The sequence below is a fragment of the Phalacrocorax aristotelis genome, chromosome Z, assembly GCF_949628215.1.
Source record: "Phalacrocorax aristotelis chromosome Z, bGulAri2.1, whole genome shotgun sequence".
Classification (NCBI taxonomy): Eukaryota; Metazoa; Chordata; class Aves; order Suliformes; family Phalacrocoracidae; genus Phalacrocorax; species Phalacrocorax aristotelis.
Window position 1 is genome coordinate 66006416 of NC_134311.1, and position 11531 is coordinate 66017946.

Genomic DNA, 11531 nt, shown 5'->3' on the forward strand with positions numbered 1-11531 from the left:
GAGCCCGGGAGCAGGCACAGCTCCAGCCCTCCTGGACACAGAACCAGGCCCCCCCGCTATGCAGAACCACAGAATGGCAGGGGTTGGAAGGGACCTCTGGAGATCATCTCGTCCAACCCTGCTGCTTGAGCAGGCACACCCAGAGCAGGGGGCACAGGAACGCGTCCAGGCGGGTTTTGAATGTTTCCAGGGAAGGGACTCCACAGCCTCCCTGGGCAGCCTGTGCCACTGCTCTGGCACCCTCAATGGAAAGGAGTTTTTTCTCATGTTTAGCTGGAACTTCCTGTGTTCCAACTTGTGCCGGTTGCCACTTGTCCTGTCGTTGGGTGCTGTTGAAAGGAGCCTGGCCCCATCCTCTTGGAACCCACCCTTCAGATATTTCTAAGCATTGATAAGATCCCCCTTCAGTCCTCTCCTGTCCAGGCTGAACAAAGCCAGGTCTCTCAGCCTTTCCTCATAAGGGAGATGCTCCAGTCCCCTGATCATCTTCGTAGCTCTCTACTGGCCTTGCTCAAGCAGTTCCCTGTCTTTGAACAGGGGAGCCCAAAACTGGACGCAGTACTCCAAGTGTGGCCTGACTAGGGCAGAGTAGAGGGGGAGGATAACCTCCCTCCACCTGCTCTGACATGCAGGGTGCCTGCACTGGTCGGGTTTTCCTTCTATCATTTAAACTGAACAGAACTTGAAATGAGTGGTGTGGAGCGGCGTCAAGAGCTGCGCAGAGATACTGCCCAGCAAGGCTACCACTCCTGGCGTGGCACCCAGTTCTGCCCCACCAGCTCCAGTCCCCCCAGCTGAGGGAGAGAGCAGCCAAGCAGCACCTGACAGCTGCAGCAGAGCAGGAGAGGGAACAAGTGGGCAGCACAGCATGCAGCCAGCCCTGGTGCTATCCTGTGTGCACGCTGCTGACATGAAATGCAGGTTTCTCTTCCAGGGCAGAGTCTTCAGGGGCATCCCTAATTAGCCAGGCTTCCTGTGTTGTCACCAGGTGAAAACCTGTTCATCCAAATAAACCAGTATAATAATTTAACTTGTCAAAACAGACACAGTGATTGTCCCTTTGACAGCCTCCTTGTCAATCATGACCACGGAAGAGCTGCTGCATGCAATGGCTGTATGTTCTTACAAGCTTCACATGTAATTCCTGTAGGTTAAGTTGTTTGTGAACTCCAGCACTTTGCCCTAGTGCCAGATCTAAGTGATTACTTTTGCTGTGTTCATCCTCAACTAAAAAGGTAAACGTCTATGAAGTTAAGGCAGCTGTTCAGCATAGAAGTCCTACAACATCAAACAAAACGTAATAGTAATTCAGTCAATTTCAAATTAATTTTTATATACTCTTCAATACATAAATTCCTAAAGCTGCACAGTGTTTTATAATACAGTAATACAAGAAAGTTTTATCAGTACTGATGGCTTGTAATGTAATTATACAAAAGTTTGAAGTCAGATTTATGTCCCGTCTATTTCCCCATGTTATTGCTTAAGGGCATTGCTAATGCAACAATACTATTGTTCTTGTTAGGAGGTCTGCTCAGACAATTGGCTTCAATCTAGGTGTTGTCTGCCACACCCATTCTTGCTTTCTGGTACAAGGCAGTACATTAGGAATGTTAATGCCTCCTGCATTTAAAAAATACAAATGCTCACTTTAAACCATTATAGATCTATTTTTTACTTGAACTGTATCTCCAATAGCTTGTAATTCATATTGAAATATTGCTAAAGTTACCACTATAGGACCAAAATACTATACAAGACTGTAAAATTTCCATTCCAGCACCTTCCACCTGTCCTGAAAAGGTTGGTAGTTTGCTTATTTTTCAGTAATTTATTTTTTTCTGACTATTTGCTTTTTTTTTCATGGCATTTTCCATAGCGTTTCTTTCTTTACTTTTTTGTATGGCTTCACCCTTCTCATTATACTGTCAGATTAGATTGGCACTTTTAAATGAACAGTTCATAATTTGTCCCAATACCTTTTCAAATATAAATTAGGCTGACTGAGCTATAACTTTTCAGGTTCTCCTTTTCCTCTCTTAGAGCTGGGTCTGGTGTTTCCCAGCACTACCACTAGGATTTGTGAGAGAGAGGTTACAAAAATACAATTTAGCTGTCAGTCTCAAAATAACCTGGTTTATGGTGGATTTTATTTACATTAGGAAAAAACTGTTAAGCAAACATCCAGATGATCTCTATCTATATTATTCCTTTGTATGGCTAACAATTCCTGATGTTTTTTTCCCTTTCCCACAATCACCTCAGTGACACTCTGGAGAATTCTGTGTTCATTAAGGTAACCTGGTGAGCATTCTGGACACAGCATTCAGCCGAGTTTGGGAACAACACCAAAGCATAGATGTTCTCCTCCAGCTCTGGGCTTCTCACGGCAGTGCTGAAGATGGCAGGGAACATCCAGCCAGACCGAGTGTTGGTCTGGCCCTCCCAGGGAGAGCTGTGACAAAAATTAATACTGAACTGACCATAGAAAAGCATGAATCATACATTTCCCTTCTTTAATAAAGAAAACCCCTCCTGTCTGAAAAACCGAAGGAACTGATAAACTGCAGATATGAAACCAAGAATTCAGAAGGCATGCTTATGTGCAGGATTGAGTAGACAACCCTTTTCCAGAAGCAGTTGATTAATGTTGTAAATGAAGGCCAAAAGGAACCATCAGCTTATCTGGTGCCAGGCTTTCCACCTGGCAGCCTGTGACCTACATCCAGCTTGTGGGAGGGTTCTGTCTGGCTCCCCAAACAGTTTTGAAAACTCTCAGTGCATTCACAACACGCCTAGATCTCCCACCGCATTGTCCCACATCAGGATCAAATGATTCAACCAAGGAGGTGCAGAATTCAAGTAGCTACGATGCTTCTGGTCTCTTCTATTAAAACAAGTCTTATGGAATCAGCTGCTCATTCCTGATACCAACCATTTCCAAGAAATCTTCTTTGTATCAGACGACTCAGCAAAGTCTCTGTTGCACAATGACTTGTTGTGTGATTGAAAGGGCTTTACTGTCATGCCTTGAGCAAGCCAGATGTGTGCTGTTATGCAAGAGAAAAACATTTCTGTAGAACCCCTGTGATAGGTATGCCTAGCAAAACAATACCAGTGACTGTTTATAAAGTTTTAAAGGTAAATAAATATGGGTTGTGCCTCTGACAGAGAGCTGTTCTGTTAATCCTCCTCATCTCTTTAATATTTCAAATGGGAAGGGAAGATAAAAGGAGTTCACGAAAGTCAAAATGATAGTGGTAACTGTAGAATGCAATGCTTGAAAACTGTAACATGCTGAACTGTGAATTGAGGTTAAAATCCTTAGACCTTAAGGCCTGTGACACAAAGATGTCAGCTTGTTCTTTTCTTATCTCTGTATTTTCAGAAGAAATGCACAGCTAGGACAGGATGTGCATTTATATCTACTCAGCATTATCTGCTGCCCTACAAACTCCATGCCAAATCTTATCTACTGAGTGCAAGTTTCATATTTTTGTGACCCCATGACGATCAGCTGACTAGTGAAATCAGGGAAGTCAGTGCCTGGTGAACACTGCAAGCAGGTGGCTGAATTCTAGCATTCTGTCTGAAACAAGCAGCAAGTTTAAGAACTTTGTGTCTACCAGTTTCATATATCATAGTGGTTTGAATTCTGCAGAATTATGAGAAGCATGCTGAAAAGTCTTGTGTGGCGGGTTAGTGCTTAAATAACAGTAGGTGTTAAGTACTTTGCTATGTTTTTTTTCCTTTTAACCCAGAATACAGAATCATAAAATGGATTGGGTTGGAAGGGTCCTTTAAAGATCATTTAGTCCAGCCCCCAGTATAAATTTAGCAGGCCTTGGCTAAGTCAGTATTTGTCTGGGAAACCTCTTAAGGAAAACCCCTGTTAAAAAGTTACCCATGTTAATTGTTAAAATAAATATGTATCATGCCATTTTTGTATGGGTATGCATTGTGCATCAGAAGTAGAAATAACAGACATGCACATTGTTTATAAAGATTTTGTATATGTAGATATTACCTCTTCAGAGGTAACCCAGATTTTCACAAGCAAATCTTTTGTAACCTGATTTGCAACAAAACGTTTGTGGTTTTTTTTGATAAGCGGCAGTGAACACAGCCACATCAGGACATGAAATGTGGTGATTTTTCCAGCTCTTTTTTATAATCCATGGAAATCTACAGAGTCTGGAAAGGATTAAAGCTACACTGGCAGAAAGGTTCTGACCTAAACCACTGTCAGTGCTGCAGTTCCAGGTATTATACATGCAGAAACATTAACAGATGATTTTAGATTACTGCTGCTTTCAGGCCGTGTAATCTTCCTGGAAAATTGTAGACCTATAGACTATATTATTGCTGGGAGAAAATACACCTGACTAATAGGTTCATATAATGTTCACTATAGATGGAAGTTTGCGTCAGAACCTGGAGACAATAAGGGAAATATTCCACATGCAATTAAGATAATATTATGAGCAATAGAAAGTTGGAAATTTGGGCAACCTAGAAATAATTCCTCCCAGTATGTAGGGGAAGATTTTTTTCCTTCAAGAACTTTTTTCTTTCTAGCACAGCCTTCCACCCATTAAGAGCATCTTCCACCCGTGCAAGAGCTTGTGTGCTGTATGGCGCGTTGGCTCTAACTGTGCCGATGACAACAGCAGCTTGCGTACTCCCTTTGCAGGCACGTGGATGGGGCAGCTACCAAGGTACATGTGCTGCTGAAGGAGCACCCGGCCTCTCTCTGTTCTGTCATTTAAGTTATTAAGACCGGCCAGATGCAGGATCCACATTGTAAGCCTCAAACACTGCCTGAGCCACTGCCTGCACAATGATTTACCTGAACAATGGAGAATGAAGTCCTGCACTTGGCTTCAGGACAACTAGAGGTCTGAAATCCTACACGATCCTTTAATTATATATTTTGTAACTTACCTCAGGCACATGTCTGTGTTAAAGAATCAACAAAAATTTTATCATTAACTTAAAACATTTACAAGCAAGACGTCACAAAGTCTTCACAAAAAGGGCAATATAATTAAATAGCATTTATTGTTAATTATTACTCTTACTGAAGTCATGGGATCACTTTTGCCTTTAGTTTTCTGGTCTGTCTGTCCTTCTGAATGCCTGCTAGCTGTGTTGGAGAGAATGTTCTACAGCATTATTGCCATGATTTTTAAAGTGCTACAAGTTTTTTTTTGCTTTACTTTCATATTTTGTTTCCTCTTCTTGAGCTCTTATAGGAAATCTGGCAATGACTGTGTTGCAGGATCAGCACAAATCCCTAATTTGTTTTTCTTCTTTTTTTGCTGACAAGAAAAAGTTCAGAGAAATTCAGCTTGCAGTTTAGAGGGCTGGATAAACCACTGATGGTCAAAGACAGGTGTGGGAGCTGCTCAGCTGTTCCACCATGAGGCACCGACTCTGGGGTCTACTGGAGATGCTACCATCTCCTTAAATACAATTCCAGCACTATTTTATGCCTGATATGTAAATAATAACTACTAAATAATGTAAGGCATACATGAGTAATATTCTGAACATCTCTTCCTGCCAACAGACAGCCAGTAAAAAATGGAAAATAGAGGTCAGCTAGAGACGGAGACTTATCAAAGTAAAATGTAAACCTGGGACCCATCTCTCCTGTAGTTCTAACAAGAGTCCTTGCAAATGAGCAGCATGCAAACCTTTATTGAGGTTTGGAGAGACGCTGAGGCGTGGCATGATGACTACTTCTTGTCAGGGCCAGGACTTGCTCCCTTTTCAAGTTCCACCAGTTGAGCCAGTGGTTTTGGAACAGGGTGAGGAGACTCAGAAGTGGGTATTGCCATTATTGCCTGTAATTAGAGAACATGATATGAAGCCTGTTCAGTGTGAATTCTCAGACAAGCCAAGAGGTCCATCCAGATACATGTGAACATATGAAATAAGAATAGAAGCGTAGAAGCTACCAATAGTGGCTGCTTGAATTTTGCAGAGCAGGTTTTCTCATGTCTTTGCTATTTGCAGTGATGTGGAGTAGTGTGATGGCTTGTGGAGGTGACTCCAAAGGTGTCCTCACACAGGGTTTCATCATATCTTCTCTCCTCTCACTTCTCTTTCTTTCAAACACTGAGTTATTTCCGCTGTGTTACATTCTGCATCCTTTATTCTAGAATGCTATTACAGTTCTGCCACTCTGATTTTGACTTCTCCCTCAACCAGCCAAAACCTAGGAAGCCAAAGCTGTAGGAGTAATAGGAAGACTGCCAGTGTCAAGGTAGGGCTAGTGTGTTTGTCAGGTATAGTGGTCTCCAGTCTTTGCTGGTTCATTGTCAACATAATACAGGAATAATATTCTGTATTCAAAATTTTACTTTGCTCCATTGTTACCTTCAAGGACTGCATCTGTGGAAAATAAAATGTAGGACTGTAATACCAGAAGATTGGGGACTTCTGTTATACTTTTTTCATCCAAAACACACAAAAAGAAATATATTTTAGGCAATAATTATAGTTTTCAGCAAAAATGTGAACTCTTCCGGAGAACAGGAAATACTGGGAAATCTGAAGCTAGTAATGGCCTTTCTATCTCTTTTTTTTTTTCACCAATTAGTATGAATTTACTAGTATTCATTCTAGTTTTATTCATTCTAGTATTAGTATCAATCAATAAGCATTTAGCGCTTCTAGAAAGTGTGCAGTTATCCAGCTGACTAGGCATGCCTGTTGCATTCCGAGCGTGGGTTGCAGGCACCAAGTAGCTATGTATTGGTAACAGGTACTGTAGCTGCTGAACGTGTGGCAGAGCGCTGTCTGCTGAAGGCACGACTTTTAAGCCAGTGTGGTTTTGTTAACAGAAATCAAATCTAGGCAGGGGCTGAAGGCTCGTCACCATGGCTGACTCTGAGTAACGGCACTGACAACAACAGGAGAGGTGTTACTGTAAAATAGCTGCTATAAGTCCTCCTCACACATCAAAGGATGTTTCCTGATACAAATCAGATAAAGATCTGGCTCTTCCAGACTTCCATCAGCATTCCAAAGCCAGAAGGCAGCAGTCAGTCTGTTCAGGATTTGATTGTTGCAAGCACACGTATCAGCACAGCTCTCCGTCTGCTTTTATATAGAACACATTTAATAAACAGTTCAGTTCTTCCACCGGTCCTCAGAAGGTCTATTTTACTTTACAGTATTTCTTCATCTAGAGCAACCACTTTAAGTACTTATGTTTGAAGTTCACTATGGTCATGAATCATAGAATGTCCTGAGTTGGAAGGGACCCACAAGGATCATTGAGTCCAACTCCTGTCCCTGCACAGGACAACCCCAAATTCACACCATGTGTCTGAAGGTGTTGTCCAAGTGCTTGTTGAATAGCATCAGGCTTGGCACCATGACTGCCTCCCTGGGGAGTCCTGGGAGGCCCCTTTTTGTGAAAATAGTTTTTACTCATGGTGGGAATAGATAGCTATCAATCTCAGCTTCCTGTGTGCTGCAGCAGCAAAGTATATTTTGTTGAGTGAAAACTGCCACTTAGACCGATCTGCTTTTGTATTTTATCTGCAAATTATTTCAGCAGCTCATAAACAATTTGTTACTTAAAGTGCTTTGATGCTGAAATGGCAGCTGCTTTTGAGTTTCTAAGATGGACAGAACAGGAAAAAATAGTTGATTTAGCCAGTTATACCTTCATTACTGGTGCTGGCGGCACATTCACACACTCTTGCCCTAAGAAGGGTGCACAGGATTTAACCAAAGGAAATTTAACCAAAAATATGTCATCAATTTTTTAATCACTATACAACAATTCTTGAAAGAGAACTTTTTAATAAAAATTCCTCTTAACACATTATCTGGACGCAGATTTCACTCCAGTTTTCCTGTGTTTTACAACAGATAAGCAAAGACAAGACTTGAACTTCTGTCACTGTATATTGTCACGGAATCCCATGTATTGTGCTGTCGTAACTTCCATTCCCTGGCTAGGGTTCAGTGCAATGAACTATGCTTGGATGACCTGGTACAAATCATTAACAAGAATTTGCTTGTACAGGTATTTCTGGTAAGAAGCCTTTAAAGTCACCTGAAATGAACTGCTGTGGATTTAGCTGCAGAATCACCTTTCTCCACATCTCCTAAGGAGATTTATTGGGTATAAAGACCTCAGTGGGAATGGTATATGTTGCTGATGATACTTCTGAAGTTATGGTTACAGTTACACCCTCCTGAAGACCTGTTCTGTTAATGTAAAGAGAACCGTCTGAATACAGAAAAAAAGAAAGGGTTTTGTGTAAATTCCTTTGTATTCATTGGTCCAGATCCTTAATCACTTCAGTTATGTGTAACTCAGTGCACCGTACCGCAAAGCCTAAAGCTGCCTGCTAAATCCTGGTGCACCTGCATCATTCCTGTAGAACTGAAGGCATTTTCAGTTTTCTTCTGTAAATCACAGGACTGCCAAGTATTACTAAAAACACTGAAAAATACAAAAGTGCAGAATATGTTGTACAGTTATGGTCTTCTTAACCACCTCTTGGGTATCATCAGGTAACCTGTTCTTCCTTCAAATGATAGAGGGCCTTTGGTTTTAGACCCACTGGGGTGACGGGGAATTTGCAGGCTGATAGAATTATTGCAGGATAAATGCAGAAAGTAAAACAGAGCCAATAAGGAACTCAGAATACATGCAGGTGTTCAGCAGCTTCAGCCAGTTTGCATTTGTAATCTGTGTGATGATTGTGATTTAGGACACACCTGATAAAAGACTTTCCTTGCTAATTACACTGTGCTATAGATGGGTTAACATAGAAAAAGATGCTTCATTATTATAATGGAATTTCTAAACAGAAAACAAAAACATTTACCTACTAGATCAGAGCTCCTTTAAGTCTCATTTTGTTTTTTAAGTAAGCAATTGCATGTATCAGTTATTCCTTCATCCACAGACCTATATCAGAGGATGTCAGCTTTTGTAGCTTCATTTGAATTCTGAGAAGTATGCATTTATTCACCTTACGCTGCCCTGGATCACACACGAGAGGAGCACAAGACCAATATGTCTTTCGTTTTGGAGTTACTTCAACTAATGAGCTTATGGTTCTAATTATTTTGCTGAATTTACTTTAATATACCTTAACATTTACTTAAGTCACCCTTTATTTTCAGCATTTAACCAAGAGTTTAAGGCCTCATAAACAAATGGAAATTTGTTTATGTAAGCATTAAATAAGCCTCAACAGCCTGTTTTTTTGCAATTTATTCCACTATAAAGCATGAGTAACTCCACCGAGTTGACACAGTTACACCATTATAAAATGAAAAGGCATGAGAAGACTCAGTAGAGACTTATGATCTGCCAGTGGACTTTGAATTCCCTGTTTGTGACATCCTTCAGTCACAAGAGCAAAACAGACACTGGAGTCCTAAGGTCTCATGATAGAATTTGTGCTGGATCCATGTTCTGCCTCCCTCCTCTCATTATTTGCACATGTTGCAAATCACTACAGCAGACTTTACCAGAACATAATTACTGACAGCCTCTTAATTCCATGGCCATGTGAGATTTTTTCAAGAGATGTACATGTTACCAGTCTAGATAACAGAAATAACAAACATCAGTTAATTTCTAAAGACACTGGTATTTCTCTGCTGTGATGCTTTGAAAAGTTTGAAACGTGTTAAAAAAGGCGATAGTTTATCTTCAGTAAGAAGGGAAGGGGGCTGTTATTTCCACCAGGACCATTATTCCCCCGAAAAAAGAAAGACAGTGAGTAGAAACAGGATGATGATTATAAAAATTATTGTTTGAAACTGAAGACTTGTCCAAATTAGAGTTCATAACTGCCTCCTGCCGTGAGATTGGAACATACTCAACGGCTATGAAAATACTTGTGGTGGAAAGCAAAATTAAGATTTAAGTCAATTATTTCTTTAGAAGCTGTGGACAAAGGGCTACAGAAGCCTACGAATTCAAGGGGGATTAATATAAGAAACGGAATCGTCAGACTCTTTGACTGTAAATTTAATAATCATTAACATCGTTATTCCACTGTTTGTAAAAACATGTGGAAGTGGATTTTTTTTCACCCAGGGTAATGCTTCAGGCTGAAGATTAAACATATTCAGGGTTTATACATTTCTGAAACAACTGAATTAGGTTTACGTAAAGCCACAGCCAACATTATAATATTCCCTACACTTGCTTTAATGCAGAGAAACTTTTTTCCTCAGTAAATCTTGGGGCAGAACAATGATCTCAGATACGGTGAATGTTATAAAGCAAGATGCTTATTGCTTATCAATATGAATGTAGTTAAGCTCTCCTTAATATGATAAAGGCTCTAATAGATATAATGTAATATACTAACAAATAATATAATAAATATAATTTATTGGCACAGTGATAATTGCTAACAACAGCTGCTTATCATCTCTCTGTAGGGGGACTGAGGGCCTGCAGGTGTCTCTGCGTGCTACGTGGGAGGAAACACCAACTTTTCAGTAGTGACGGCTGTTCGCTTCCATCCTCGGTGCTTTCCAGAGCAAGGTCACTGTTTCCTAAGTCAGCTGCCTCAGCTGGGTTTACTCTGTCTGGACCCTTTATTCTTCAGTACCTGTGAGCTGCTAGTCTCAGCAGCACTCAGTGGTATTACAAATAGCTTACAGGCTCAGCACTTGTTAATCAAGCCATGTCCACATCCCCGTCTAAAAAGCTGAGAAAGAAATGGGAATGGAATATTGGCCTTTATTTGATAGCATCTCCACCTCTGTTGCAATAATTGGCAAGACACCAACTGTCAATCACTACAGAGCTGCATTATATTCCTCTCCCTATTTATAGATCTCATCCCATTTAATTTCTTTTTGGCTGCTTCAGTGCTCATTTAGGAATTGACAGACATAATGCATACCAAATACTTACTTCCAGCCAACCTTGCCGGGCTTTATTAGCACTGAGAACCAACACCCTATCCTAGGGCAGGAGGCCCAGCAAATAATCTATCATTTGGAATAGTAAAGGACATCATTACAGATATGAGGGCTGGGTCCCAACCCAGCAAAGAGGGCAAGGGTCTGTTTCCCTAAAAATATAATGAATGTGGGCACATTCCACCTCTAAAAAAATATCAGTCCCAGTCCAATCTCTGTCTGTTTTCTGCACCGTGTCCTCCAAGACTATTGAATAAAACTTCAGATCTTTGTCCTTTTTTCCACTGACTCGAGCATAGGACTTCTACAGGATAAACGCCGAGGTTGGCAGTTCCGTTTCTTGCACCCAACCAGCAGCATAAAGCTCATCTGTGCAGGAGGCAGTCTCAGGCCATAAAATTAAGCAGTATAAATCTCACCACCTTAAACTCTGAGGGAACACCAAGGTTCTAAACATTTATTTCTCCACAAACACACATAACATGTACATTGAAGGAAGTCAAGCAAATTGCTGTCAAAATAAAACACACCATGCATAAACAATTCTCTCACTGAGGAAAGAGAGTAAGGGAACGGTTTAACCCAAATGTCTGCAGATACTTCAGTGA

General features: G+C 40.9%; 1 long non-coding RNA gene across 2 annotated transcripts; it reads left to right on the top strand.

The window, feature by feature from the left end:
• The first annotated feature begins 1868 nt into the window (after positions 1-1868).
• Positions 1869-11338, top strand: LOC142050683 (uncharacterized). 2 transcript variants are annotated; one of them, XR_012658086.1, is made up of 3 exons: positions 1869-3716; positions 4694-4898; positions 10435-11338. It is a non-coding gene; the product is annotated as an uncharacterized LOC142050683 (long non-coding RNA). The 2 variants fall into 2 exon arrangements; XR_012658087.1 differs by having other exon boundaries at positions 1869-3698.
• Positions 11339-11531: the final 193 nt, after the last annotated feature.